Genomic DNA, 15,666 nt, shown 5'->3' with positions numbered 1-15,666 from the left:
GAGTTGGTTGGAGGTTTGCATGTCATTTGGTTAGGTGCACAAGTAGAATAACAAAATCTGTCCAGCAGGGGACAGTTTTGTTGCAACTTAGAAATAGGGAGATTTGGCCATGTCATGGGTAGGCCCTCATTAGGCCCAATTGGGCCTTAGTTAGAGGGTATGTCAGAGAAGTTTTTACAACCATAGTTCATAGGATATGAGCTAGAACCATGTGCCACAAGTTAATTCAAGTCAGGGCATTTTCTGCCCAGAAAAACAGGGGAACCTTGGACTTTTAGCTTAGGCCCAAGAAGGCCCAAGCCAGGCCTTTGAGCCACATCAAGCTTATGAGATGCCCTTAGGTCAGGAGAGTCTTGTGTAAAAATTTTGAAGAAAAACTTGTAGTTTAAGAGTGTCTAATGCGCTCAAGAAACCTTAGTTACCATTCTGAAATTTACACCAGTGAGCACTTTCACTTATCACATAGTTTTAGGACACTTAGAAGTGAGTATTAGGTCGACCACCATAGTTGTAAGATAGTATAAGGTCAGTAGAACAAAAGGCACAAGTGAGGGTCAATAGGTTTTGGATAATTTAGGAAAGGCACATTGAGTTAGGAAGCCCAAATTCGAAGACTTCGCTTAGTTAGCGACCAAGTAATTTAAGTGGTGAGTCGAGATCATCCAAGCCTAGTGTGGCGTTATGGTGTATGTGATGTTATTTGGTATTAATATACGATATGTGATTATGTGGCTACGTGTGTATATTTAAAAATATAAATGTTGGATATGAATTAAGTGTGTATAGGCCTAAGTGCCATCCATGTTTAATTTCGGGTTGTAAATAGGTTAAGATGGAAAGAATATATTATAATGAGGATTATTATTATTTATGTAGGATCTCGAGACGAGGGAAAACTTGCCTTAAAAGTCGAGTGAAGCTCCAGTTGTTGCTCCTACCAGTCAGACCAGACCAGTCTATCTCAAGGCAAGTGATTCAACTTGACCTTCGTATTTGCTGTAAACAGTTCATATATATATATCGATGCAATTATCCTGAGTCATTTTGATGTATTTAAATCAAGCGTATCTTTTGTTTATCTTTGAGTTACATAGAGATGCCATGAACCCTCGAGTACATATTGCAAGTAGTTCAAAAGTCTTTCATGATAGATTAATGCCATGATAAATTAGAGATGCGTTATAATATCTTATTGATCCTTTTGTTTATCATGCTATTGATCCCTGAGAAATCTTGATGTTGCACCCTGATGCTTTGATTCAACTCTTGAAATAACCTCGATAGAAACTTTATCTTGATACCTAAAAGCCAATCATTTCTTAAATACATTCATGATTGTTTGATAACCCTATCCTTACCCTAAAGCTTGATACCCTGTTATATACTGAGCTGATGATCGCTTTCTTTATATTTTAACACCTTTATCCTATTGGAACCAGTGATGCCTATCTTTTGATGTTCTAATACCTATATCTTGTCTACAACCGTTGCTTTAAGCCTAGTTTGGCATTACTCTTTCATCTTATCCAATAGCCTGGCTTAATTTCCTTGTCTAAGTTCTTGTTTATGGAAACCTCTCAATTACCCTAATATAGTAAAGTCTAGTAGATCATGGCCCTGAGATTTAGTGTCATATTTCCAGTGTTTCAAGTTGATCTATAATCCCTTGATAAAAATAATTACAGTCGAAAGAGATTTTGTCATAAATCGGCATCAGTTTTTAAAATGATTAAAACGTGGATTTTTCAGTCCCAAAGGGGGACAAATGTTTTCTTGAATGGTGGATCTGGACTGAGACGCGAGTCCTTTCCACACTTATATTAGGCTTAAAAGTTGCCTAGGGATTCCCAATAATGTTTTAGAACCCAGCGAGGTTCGGGATTACTTCGCGGCTGATCACCGGCTGTAATCCGTAGCGTCATAAAATGATTTTGATTAAGAATGGTTTTAAAATTTGTTTTGATGCAAGCAAAATGATGCCAACTCACATAAGTTTTATCTCTCGATTATCATTGATTATGTCATTCCATTGTCATTCCTAAAGGTATATCTCGATTTATGCTTTGCGTTGTATTGTTAGCACTTGTTGAGCTTTTGGCTCACTTCTTGCTTTACCCTGATATTACAGCTAGCAGCCATGGTTAGATTCAAGCAGACTGCCCGTAAGACCTGTGATGTTGATGCTTATGTTCGAGCTCAGGTAGAATAAGTAATAATAGTTGTGTGAGGACTCGGTATTTGTAATCAGATGTAATAGTTGGTAGTGTTGGGCTGTTCCAAACCCTAAACTGTAAGATCTTGGATTTTGGTTGTGTAGTACTCAATAAAATGATGTAATAGCTATAATTATTTTGCTATTTAAGTTGGGGGTGTGACAGGTTTTGGTATCAGAGCTACGGTTTAGAGTCCCTGAGCAGCCCAAATAGGTTATAGGACTTGTGAGTAGGTTATAGATATTATGCGAGAGAGTAGGTAAAGTAAATTATTATTAATACTCCTCTTATTGGTTGTCAGCAAAGGGCGCATTCCTCGTCATCCTCTGGGTCGGACGACACTATTGCTTTCTCCGTGTATGCTGAGTTGAGGCGCGAGTTCGACATGCTTCAGGGCAAGTACGACCGACTGATAGACCGACTGAAGAACGTGTATCCGGACAGCCGAAACTACGAAGGGAAGCCCAAGGAGCAGATGATTGCGAGACTTGAGACCTTGGTTCGGTACGTTAACACTAAGCTTGAGGAGATGCCAGCACACCGGGACCGTACCAGCCAGTATGTCATTCAGATGGTGGCGGATGAGCTCCAGAGCATTGTGAAGACACTTCGAGAGGAAAAGTCTACCAAGCCCCGTTCAGATGGAGTGGAGCCTTAGTTCTTTCCATTTACCTTTCATGTTGTTGTACTATTAGACTCTATGGAATCCCCAGTTGTTTCCGTCTTTCCTTTAAATAAGCCTGTTATTTCTAGAATCAGACTATATCCCAATCCTATGTACTGTGACCTTTAAAATTTCAATAATTATGTGCTATTGTTCCATTTGCTCTCAACTGTTATTTTATGTCTTTATCATCCTATCTGCTTAATTTGGAAACGTGACCCCATATGTAAACAAGAATGCCATGCGATACCCTCGAATCATTTTATCAATTATATTTGTTATAACACAACTCTTATTTCAGGATCATGCCTCCCAAAAAGAAGAACCCAACAACCACCTCCACCACAGACCCAAACATTCTTCAACTACTGGAAACCTTGCAACAGCAAACCAATGCTATAGCTCAACAACAACTAACTCTTCAACAACGAATTGAAAACCAAGATAACCGTGAGCCATATCAACCACCTGAACCACCAGTACCACCAAGACAAATTGTCACTTTCAAGGTTTTTCAGAGTGTGAATCCACCTGTATTTCATGATACCACTGATCCAGTGATAGCAAACACATGGATCAAGGAGATAGAAAGGGCTTTTGAGTTGGTACAGTTAGGGGACGATCAGAAGACGCTGTATGCCACTTACTTCTTGAAGGGAGAAGTCATTTATTGGTGGGAATCAGTAAAAGCTATGGAAGTCACTCAGCAGATTTCTTGGGAGAGATTTAAGAAGTTATTTCTGGACAAGTATTACCCTAAGTACATGCAGAATCAGATGGAGCTAAAATTTCTTGAGTTAAAGCAAGGGAACATGACTGTACTGGAATATGAGAAGAAGTTCACTGAGTTGTCAAGGTTTGTGACAAAATATACCAGCACTGAGGAAGAAAAAGCAAAGAAATTTCAGCAAGGATTGGAGCCTTGGATCAGAGATAGGGTGGCTATGTTTGAACTTGAGACTTATGCGGGAGTAGTACAGAAAGCTGCTCTGATTGAGAATAATGGGATGCAGTCAAGGAAAGAGAGGGATAACAAGAAGAGGAAGGTTCCATTTTATGGAGAAAAGTCTGAAGCTGGAAATTCGCAAGATCGGAATGTAAAGAGGATTGGTTTCCAGAAGGGCGGAAATTTTCAAAGGAAAGGAAATTTGGGCAAAAGGCAAGAATCAAAAGGGAACAATCAGGCAAGCCAAGGGCAAGTTGGAGAAAACAGGTTCCAGAGGTCAGAATGCAAGCACTGTGGAAGAAGGCACCCCGGAGTATGCAATAAGCTGAGTATGACCTGTTATAGGTGCAATCAGAAGGGACATTTGGCAAATGAGTGCAAGATGCCGAGGCCAGGAGTTACGTGCTACAAATGTGGGAAGACTGGACACATGGCTAGGGAGTGTAAGGCAACAGGACCAGTCAGAGCTCTGATGAACGTGGCAAGTACCAGTGCAAGCGTGCCAGCTGAGGTATTGGCATTACCTCCACCACCCGCACCAACCCCGCAAGCAACAGCAAGGACATTTGATCTAAAGATGAAAGATGCTGTTCAGAATTCTGAGGTGATAGCAGGTACACTTTTACTCAATAATGTCAAAGCCAAAGTATTGATTGATTCGGGAGCCACAAGATCTTTCATATCAGAATCTTTTGTTGATAAGATCCAATGTGATAAAACGGCTATGAGTGAGGTAGTAAATGTGGTAATTGCGAACCAAGAGAAGATTCCTGTGAATCAATTTTGTCCAAAATGTGAGATTGATATTTCGGGATATAAGTTCTCGGCCGACTTGATACTCTTCAAGCTGGGAGAGTTTGATATAATCTTAGGAATGGATTGGTTAGGAGAGAATAGCGCGCAGATAAATTGTAAGACCAAGAGAGTGAATTTAAAGATGAAGAGTGGAGAGAAGGTAGTATTTAAGGGACAGAGGCAAGAGCGACTATTTCTTACAATTATTCAGGCTAAGAAGTTACTTAGAAAAGGTTGTGAGTCGTTCCTAGCATATGTAGTGGATTCAGAGAGAGGCAGCCCCAGCATGGAAGATATTCCTGTAGTTAATGAGTTCCCCGATGTGTTTCCCGACGAACTACCAGGCTTACCACCAGATCGACAAATTGAGTTCGAGATCAACCTTGCTCCAGGCACGGAACCAGTTTCAAAGGCTCCGTATAGGATGGCACCAGCAGAAATGAAAGAGTTGGCGAGCCAGCTACAAGAATTATTGGATAAGGGAGTGATACGACCAAGTACGTCGCCATGGGGAGCACCTGTTCTCTTTGTGAAGAAGAAAGATGGGAGTATGCGTCTATGCATAGATTACCGGGAGTTGAATAAAGTAACGATCAAGAACCGCTACCCGCTACCAAGGATAGATGACCTTTTTGATCAGTTAAAGGGAGCAAAATGTTTTTCGAAGATTGACTTGAGATCGGGATACCATCAATTAAAGATCAAGGAAGAAGATATTCCCAAGACCGCATTTAGGACCAGATATGGGCATTATGAATTCCTAGTAATGCCGTTTGGATTGACCAACGCTCCGGCCGCATTCATGGATCTGATGAATCGAGTATTTAAGAAGTATTTGGATAAATTTGTCGTGGTATTTATTGATGACATCCTTATTTATTCTAAATCGGAAGAAGAACATATGCAGCATCTCTGGATAGCATTGGAGATACTCCGACAAGAGAAGTTGTATGCCAAGTTTACCAAATGTGAGTTTTGGTTAAAGGAAGTTCAATTTTTGGGGCATGTTATTGGAAATGATGGAATTAAAGTGGATCCGGCGAAGATTGATGCAGTTATGAGTTGGGAGAGGCCAAGGACTCCTACGGAAGTGCGAAGTTTTCTAGGATTGGCCGGATACTATAGAAGATTCGTCAAGGATCTCTCGAAGATCGCCACACCATTGACCAAGTTAACCAGAAAGAATCAAAAGTTTGAATGGAGTGCAGAATGTGAAAATAGCTTTCAAGAGTTAAAACAGAAGTTGGTAACAGCTCCGGTGTTAGTACTTCCAGATGATCAAGGGAATTTTGTAATATTCAGCGACGCTTCACATAAGGGTTTGGGTTGTGTGTTGATGCAACACAGTAAGGTAATAGCATATGCGTCAAGACAGTTGAAGCCGCACGAGCTAAAGTATCCGACGCATGACTTGGAACTAGCCGCCATAGTGTTCGCACTCAAGATTTGGAGACACTATCTCTATGGAGAAAAGTGTGAAATCTACACGGATCACAAGAGCTTAAAGTACATTTTTACTCAGAAAGAGCTCAATATGAGGCAGAGGAGATGGCTGGAATTGATTAAGGACTATGACTGTTCGATAAATTACCATCCTGGAAAGGCGAACGTAGTGGCCGATGCGCTGAGTCGGAAGGAAAGATTGAATGCAATGATAACATCAAAAGAGTTATCTGAAGAAATCGGAAAATTTGAATTGGAACTTTGTGCTTATGGGAAAGTCAAAGAAGTTTGTCATGCAATGACCTTTCAGCCAACACTACTGGAAAAGATAAAGAAGTATCAAGAGGAAGTAATGGAAAAAGAGAAAAATCAGTTATCTGGAGAAGAGATTAATACTAAAAGGGATGAGCAAGGAATACTAAGGTTTTCATCCAGAATATGGATTCCCCATGTATCTGAATTAAAGAATGAGATCCTCCATGAAGCCCACCATTCGAAATTTTCAATCCACCCGGGAAGCACCAAGATGTATCAAGACTTAAAGAAGAACTTTTGGTGGCCAAATATGAAAAGAGACGTGGCAGAATGGGTTGCGAAGTGCTATACCTGTCAGAAAGTAAAGGCAGAACATCAACGACCAAGCGGATTAATTCAGCCCCTGAAGATTCCAGAATGGAAATGGGAAAACATCGCTATGGACTTTATAGTAGGACTACCACGAACAAAGTCCGGACATGACGCAATATGGGTTATAATTGATCGTCTTACGAAGTCGGCGCATTTCCTTCCAATAAATGAGAAGTCGTCACTGGACAAGTTGGTTCATCTGTATGTGCACGAAATCGTATTAAGGCATGGAGTACCTGTATCAATAGTTTCAGACAGAGATCCCCGATTTAACTCAAGATTCTGGAAGCAATTCCAGGAATGTCTTGGCACGAAGTTGAATATGAGCACGGCGTATCACCCGCAGACTGATGGCCAGAGTGAAAGAACAATTCAAACAATTGAAGACATGTTGCGCAGTTGTGCAATCGATTTTGCTGGAAGTTGGGACGACCACCTGCCATTAATTGAATTTTCATATAACAACAGCTATCATTCCAGTATCGGCATGCCACCATATGAAGCTTTGTACGGGCGAAAATGTAGATCACCAACAAGTTGGGATGAAGTAGGAGAAGGAAGAATTCTCGGCTCAGAATTGGTACAACAGTTGCATGACTCAGTCAAGTTAATTCAGAAAAGGTTGCTTGCTGCTCAAGATAGACAGGGGAAGTATGCGGATCCAGCGCGTAAGGATGTTCAATTCCAAATTGGCGAAGCTGTGTTGCTAAAAGTGTCACCTAGGAAAGGGTTGATAAGATTTGGCAAGAAAGGAAAGTTAGCACCTAGATACGTAGGTCCTTTTGAGATTTTGAGTCAAGTAGGAAAGGTGGCCTACGAGTTGGCCTTACCACCTCAGTATCAGCATGTGCATAATGTGTTCCATGTGTCGTTGCTTAAGAAGTACAATCCTGACGCTAGCCATGTGATAGAATATGAACCTGTAGAAATTCAGGCAGACCTGTCATTTGTGGAGCAACCGGTTAAAGTACTCGACTGGCAAGTAAAGAGTCTTAGAAATAAATCAGTAAAGTTAGTGAAAGTACTTTGGAGGAACCCTAAGGTCGAAGAGTCGACTTGGGAGTTAGAGTCTGATATGCGTTCCCGGTATCCTCATCTGTTCTCTTAGATTCTGGGGACAGAATCCCTTAAGGGGGAGAGGATGTTACGACCGGCATTTTATGTAATATTATTTGTGAATAATATTAGTTAAATAAAAAATATATTCAATGCTTGTACGTTTGTGTGAGTGAAAATTTCTGCATTATAAATTTGCTTTGGGTAGTATATGATTTTTCAAAGCAAGAATTTATTTAATTTCTTTATTTTTGATTTATAAGGAATATTCTAAGCTTTGGAAAAATTTTCTTTTAAAAGACATTTTGTACACAAATTTTGGAAATGATTTTTATAAAGTCTCTAAAAATCCAAGTTATTTTATGGTATAAATTTTATAATTTTTGAACTTGTACTTTATTATATAAAAATAAATCTTTGGAAATTAGTTGCTTAATAATTATCAAATTACATGAATAACCTTGCATGCAAACTCTCTTCTATTTAACCAAAGGGCAAAGAAGACATTCTCCACCCCACTAACTCACATTTTGCTAGCCAAATTACCTCCTTGACCTTGCATGCAAACTTGCCTAACTTTAGCTAGAGGGTTACTCTTGTCATTTCCTAAATCCACTCACATTTAGTCTAGTCAAAGACATAAAAACAAAACTAAAGTGATGATCACTCCATTTTCACTCCACCCTCCCCTTTTCTCCTCCCTCCCTCTCGGCTCAACCCTCACTCTCGGCCATCCCATAGCCGAGGCCCTCCATCCCCTTCATTTCTTCATTCTTTCACCCAAACAATCATCTTATATTCAAGTAATTTTACTCCCTATATGTTATTCTTATATATTTCAAAAGTATAAGAGTGAAAAACCTATGTTTTGACCTTGCATGGTGATGTTTTTGTTAAACTCAAAGTGAACCTCCTTGATTCTTGTGAATCTAAGGCTTTCACCATGAGTTATAGTATCATAGGGTCAAGAATGGCTAGACATAAGAGTGTTACACCTATGCGAATGCTGTTTTTACCCTAATCCATTCGGCCATGACTTGATAGGAGCCGAATGGATGGTGTTTTGTTGCCTTGTTAACATTTTTGTGTATTTTGTGATGATAACATGAATTTTGTAGTAAAGTCTTGATAAAATCCTTTTGCATGCTAGTTGATCATTTAGTTGTAATCCATGTTAGGCTTGCATGTTGAATTATGATAAAAATTTATTTGGAAATCATGTTGTTTTGGTTTGAAAAACCCGAAGGCATGCATGCATGTGGAATTCTCTTAGTTTGTTGTGAAATTTTGATTATTTGGAAAGATTTTGTTAGTGAGCCTTAATTTCAGTAGGAATAATGTGATAATATTGATTTATGCTTCTTGTTGCATGGTAATAATTTGTGGTTATCTTTTATAAAAATATATATCTTGTTGTTTCAAAGGCATGAAGATTTGCGATTTGTTAAGAGTAGTCTCTTTTGTTTTGCCATAGTTGCACCTTAGGTAAGGATGATCTCACCAAGGGTATTTTAAGAAAAAGGGAGTTAGTTCAGTAGAATACCAAGTATAGGTCTTGGTTTAAGTATTTAGTTGTTGTTAGTTGGGTTTGTCAAGTTAAAATCTTGGAAAATGAGAAGTTATAGTTTCTGCAGAAAAATCAGTTTAGTACCCTGAGGTTTAGAGTGAGTTTTGACCATGTCATTGATGTGCACTTTGAGGCCCAAGCCACCAGAAGTTAGTATGGGGAGTATATAATAGGTTTTAGGAGTTGGTTGGAGGTTTGCATGTCATTTGGTTAGGTGCACAAGTAGAATAACAAAATCTGTCCAGCAGGGGACAGTTTTGTTGCAACTTAGAAATAGGGAGATTTGGCCATGTCATGGGTAGGCCCTCATTAGGCCCAATTGGGCCTTAGTTAGAGGGTATGTCAGAGAAGTTTTTCCAACCATAGTTCATAGGATATGAGCTAGAACCATGTGCCACAAGTTAATTCAAGTCAGGGCATTTTCTGCCCAGAAAAACAGGGGAACCTTGGACTTTTAGCTTAGGCCCAAGAAGGCCCAAGCCAGGCCTTTGAGCCACATCAAGCTTATGAGATGCCCTTAGGTCAGGAGAGTCTTGTGTAAAAATTTTGAAGAAAAACTTGTAGTTTAAGAGTGTCTAATGCGCTCAAGAAACCTTAGTTACCATTCTGAAATTTACACCAGTGAGCACTTTCACTTATCACATAGTTTTAGGACACTTAGAAGTGAGTATTAGGTCGACCACCATAGTTGTAAGATAGTATAAGGTCAGTAGAACAAAAGGCACAAGTGAGGGTCAATAGGTTTTGGATAATTTAGGAAAGGCACATTGAGTTAGGAAGCCCAAATTCGAAGACTTCGCTTAGTTAGCGACCAAGTAATTTAAGTGGTGAGTCGAGATCATCCAAGCCTAGTGTGGCGTTATGGTGTATGTGATGTTATTTGGTATTAATATACGATATGTGATTATGTGGCTACGTGTGTATATTTAAAAATATAAATGTTGGATATGAATTAAGTGTGTATAGGCCTAAGTGCCATCCATGTTTAATTTCGGGTTGTAAATAGGTTAAGATGGAAAGAATATATTATAATGAGGATTATTATTATTTATGTAGGATCTCGAGACGAGGGAAAACTTGCCTTAAAAGTCGAGTGAAGCTCCAGTTGTTGCTCCTACCAGTCAGACCAGACCAGTCTATCTCAAGGCAAGTGATTCAACTTGACCTTCGTATTTGCTGTAAACAGTTCATATATATATATCGATGCAATTATCCTGAGTCATTTTGATGTATTTAAATCAAGCGTATCTTTTGTTTATCTTTGAGTTACATAGAGATGCCATGAACCCTCGAGTACATATTGCAAGTAGTTCAAAAGTCTTTCATGATAGATTAATGCCATGATAAATTAGAGATGCGTTATAATATCTTATTGATCCTTTTGTTTATCATGCTATTGATCCCTGAGAAATCTTGATGTTGCACCCTGATGCTTTGATTCAACTCTTGAAATAACCTCGATAGAAACTTTATCTTGATACCTAAAAGCCAATCATTTCTTAAATACATTCATGATTGTTTGATAACCCTATCCTTACCCTAAAGCTTGATACCCTGTTATATACTGAGCTGATGATCGCTTTCTTTATATTTTAACACCTTTATCCTATTGGAACCAGTGATGCCTATCTTTTGATGTTCTAATACCTATATCTTGTCTACAACCGTTGCTTTAAGCCTAGTTTGGCATTACTCTTTCATCTTATCCAATAGCCTGGCTTAATTTCCTTGTCTAAGTTCTTGTTTATGGAAACCTCTCAATTACCCTAATATAGTAAAGTCTAGTAGATCATGGCCCTGAGATTTAGTGTCATATTTCCAGTGTTTCAAGTTGATCTATAATCCCTTGATAAAAATAATTACAGTCGAAAGAGATTTTGTCATAAATCGGCATCAGTTTTTAAAATGATTAAAACGTGGATTTTTCAGTCCCAAAGGGGGACAAATGTTTTCTTGAATGGTGGATCTGGACTGAGACGCGAGTCCTTTCCACACTTATATTAGGCTTAAAAGTTGCCTAGGGATTCCCAATAATGTTTTAGAACCCAGCGAGGTTCGGGATTACTTCGCGGCTGATCACCGGCTGTAATCCGTAGCGTCATAAAATGATTTTGATTAAGAATGGTTTTAAAATTTGTTTTGATGCAAGCAAAATGATGCCAACTCACATAAGTTTTATCTCTCGATTATCATTGATTATGTCATTCCATTGTCATTCCTAAAGGTATATCTCGATTTATGCTTTGCGTTGTATTGTTAGCACTTGTTGAGCTTTTGGCTCACTTCTTGCTTTACCCTGATATTACAGCTAGCAACCATGGTTAGATTCAAGCAGACTGCCCGTAAGACCTGTGATGTTGATGCTTATGTTCGAGCTCAGGTAGAATAAGTAATAATAGTTGTGTGAGGACTCGGTATTTGTAATCAGATGTAATAGTTGGTAGTGTTGGGCTGTTCCAAACCCTAAACTGTAAGATCTTGGATTTTGGTTGTGTAGTACTCAATAAAATGATGTAATAGCTATAATTATTTTGCTATTTAAGTTGGGGGTGTGACAAAATCACCTTGCAACGATATTTTTATACAGTTATACACTGGAACTCTGTGTGTATTAGGCATGGAAGAGGACTTCCAATATTTTGAAAAGTATATAGGTATATATATATACTGAATATTTTGCGACTTCATCGCATTAAGATATCAACTTGGTTCATTTCTTCTTAACCAAGACTTTCTTGAGTACTATGAGAATGCTCATATATTGTAAATTATTATACATATTATTTCGGTGGGCTTGTTGCTCACCCTTGCTTTCTTCTTTCATCACAACATCAGATAGATAAGATGAACAGGACCAAGCTCCCAATTCGCAAGCGGATAGGAAACGTTCCGCAGCTTTCGGGAAGCGTTGAGGCCGCTGTAGCTGAGGTAGAAATTACCAATAGGCTAGACTTTCAACTTTTGATGAACCAGATTATGTATATTTATGAATTGTGATAATGGCAAAGAAATGTAAATTTATTCAGAAACCTTTTTAAGGTGTATTAGCATATAATGGTGGAATAAAACGACTTGTGATTATTTTTGGATATTCATCTCTGAGATTATAACTTGTGGTGTGTGTGTTTATTGTGGGGTCACAGTACAGAGTAGTTGATAATTTATTAAGATTGGGTGTTATTAAGGGAAATGGAACTCGTGACAACCCGGATCCCCGACCCCGGATTTGGGGGTGTTACAACCAACCTTTGGAACGCCACCTTTAGGGTTCAAAGCCTTAGTCGGAACAGGTTTCGGATTGGCATTAGATTTAGATCCCATCTTCCTCTTGCCTTTCCATTTACCTTTTCCTTTGGCATTCCCCTTATTCACCATCAACATGGGAGCAGGGGATGCCTTCTGAACGTTGGTCTCAGCAGTTTTCAACATAGCCAACAACTCGGTGGGGTTCTTATCTATCTCATTCATATTGTAATTCATCAAAAATTGAGAATATTTGCTGTTTAATGATTGCAAAATTAGGTCAATCTGGTGCTCCACAGCAATCGGGGCACCTAACTTGGCAAGGTACTCAATATACCCTATTATTCTTAGAACATGCGGTCCAACCGGATCACATTGTCCCTGCTTACATGCATGCAATGATTTAAAAGTATCATACCTCTCCTGATGAGCCTGTCCTTCAAACATACGTTTAAGGTGCTCAATCATATCATAAGAATCCATATTCTCATGTTGTTTCTGAAGTTTAGCACTCATGGTCGCTAGCATGAGACATTGAACATCCGTGTCATCATCATATGTTTCTGATAAACATTATGTTGAGCACGGGATGCTCCTTCAAGGAGAGGTGCAGGGCGAGGGACATTTATGACATAGAGCTTGCGCTCTTGTTTGAGGACAATCCTCAAGTTCCTCTGCCAGTCAAGGAAGTTTGTTCCTGTCAGCTTGTCCTTCTCAAGGACTGATCGCACAGTGAAGTTGTTTGATTAGTTTGCCATTTTGATATCTCCCATGTTTAAGTGCATAAGATAAATTAGTCTACAGATGATTATTAAATTATATTTAAGTGATTATTTATATATATTCGACATATATATCTCCCACTATTTTTATCAAATTAATAGCCCTAACTATTAATTCAGAAAGAATATCTTCTATATACTTTCTAGTGAGCCAAGATCCAAATTTCACAACATTTTAGTTCAGCTTTGGCTTTACTCCTAAAACATGATTCAATAAGGTAGACGATATTTGTCAATTATATCAACTATATAACTCTTCGATAGATTAGTGGAACAACATTTATTCTTATTTATCCAATAAATCGCACCAAACTCTATGCCTCTAAGTTTACAATCCTATTGTGGTAACTTAGTTAAGTTAAACCCAAAGGTCCAAAAAGTATCATATACTTCAACACGCCATCCCACGATAGATGAGAGTACTTTGCTCTGGCGAACCCACTTCTTATCGATCTAGGGGTTAACGCGTTGGACATATTGGAAGGCATCTAAACAACTTAATATAAAAATTAGGGTTTTGTTAGTAATATAACGATCATGATCCCATCATAAAGAGATTCCCAATATTTCCTTGAATAAAATATTTCAAATCAATACTCATCAATGGTTTGATTTCCAGGTAGCGGAGGAGTCACATCGATCTCTCTTAAAACCCACAACCTTAAAAGTTCAATGAACCCGTTGTTGACAAAATTGCCCCATGTCGGAAATAAAGAAGATTCGTATTTCATTCCGTGTTTCATAAACACGAGAATCTCATAATCGTTTGTAAATTTTAAAATCTTGAGTCATTATAGATTTTATCTTGTTTAGCAGGCATGGCATGGGTGAAGTATCTAATACATACATTCATGCATGATTAATCTAATTAAAGCATGCATCATTAGCTATTCTATACATACATTCATACATCAATATGTAAAGCGCGGTATGTAAACGTGCTTGGTTATGGCCTTTATCCTATGTGATCCTTTAAAGATAATGAAAGGATCAAGGTCAAACTATGGTGAATAATATAAATACAATTACAATTATAAGTCTTCATTCTTCTTGTCTCGATTGCTGCTTCTCCTCTTGGATCATGCCTCCTTGAAGTACATTATATTAAAACAACCTATACTACTGTACTTACTTAAGAAAACTCGAGTTACATTTGAGGTAAACGAATTACAAAGAATAAACGACATGCAAGTCGTATTTAGAAAGCAAAACCATAAATAAAAACCATTAACTAAAGGGTCTTAAGGCCATAACCATACACCATGATATCACATGACACATAAAAAACACTTATAATCTTAATATGGTATCACATATCATAGTTCAGACTATATAATCAAACACAACATATTTTCCGAAATCAGAAAATTAAAATCAGCTTTCTAAAAACTAAAAATCGATGTTTTGAGGCCTGTAACGACATCCAACGGCTTACAGACGCGAACCTGACAAAGTTAGTCTTGCTCAGTGACCCGATTCCAGCGGAAAGCACATATTGTTTGCAAAAATTGGACACTGGATTCAGATTTCACCAAATCTGTTCAACTTTTTTCAGAAATCGCATCGTATACAATCTCCATAATAAAAACAAAGTATATCATATATACACACACAACGATACATACAGCCATCACATGATTATAAAATACATCATGAATATCATATATATAGGCATATACACGCACCAAAAATTATATATATCTCACTTATATCAAAATTGTAAACATACAACCGAATTAAAACATTTCACAAGTAGCTCAGATGCCATTATTGGGATTCATGACACAAACGCAGCGGAAAAATCAAAAATAAATATGAAAAATGAAACCCCAAACGCAAGATCCATGCAAAACAAGACATTTAATTCAGAGATTAGATGTTTACCTTAATAAAGCTTTCCTTCTGATTGTGATGAATGTACAAATCTTGATGAACCATGTAATAACCCCAATTTTTGGAAAATTTTTGAAACCCTTATGAATAGTGTTTTTGCTGAATGAGAAAACTTTTCATGCCACACTATGTAGGGGTTCTGTTATTGATCTTCTGGGATATTATTAGTACTCTATGTGGTATATAAGTGTATGTAAAGATCGTCAGAATCCAATTCCAAACACTTTGATTTTTCCCGGAAATCCACTAGATACGGAAAGAATTGAGTATAAGGTAACAGGATAAAAAGGATTTAAATTAAAGGATTATAAGAGAGGGTCATAAAAGGAATATAATATATTGAGAAAGGTTAAGGGAACCTAAGTAATAAGATCCCGGGTATGATCCCTCAAACGATAAACGAAAACGAAAGTTAAGCGAACCGTATAACAGATCAG

The sequence above is a fragment of the Apium graveolens genome, chromosome 9 (genome assembly GCF_009905375.1).
Source record: "Apium graveolens cultivar Ventura chromosome 9, ASM990537v1, whole genome shotgun sequence".
Lineage (NCBI taxonomy): Eukaryota > Viridiplantae > Streptophyta > Magnoliopsida > Apiales > Apiaceae > Apium > Apium graveolens.
Note: the sequence above shows the minus strand (reverse complement) of the source record.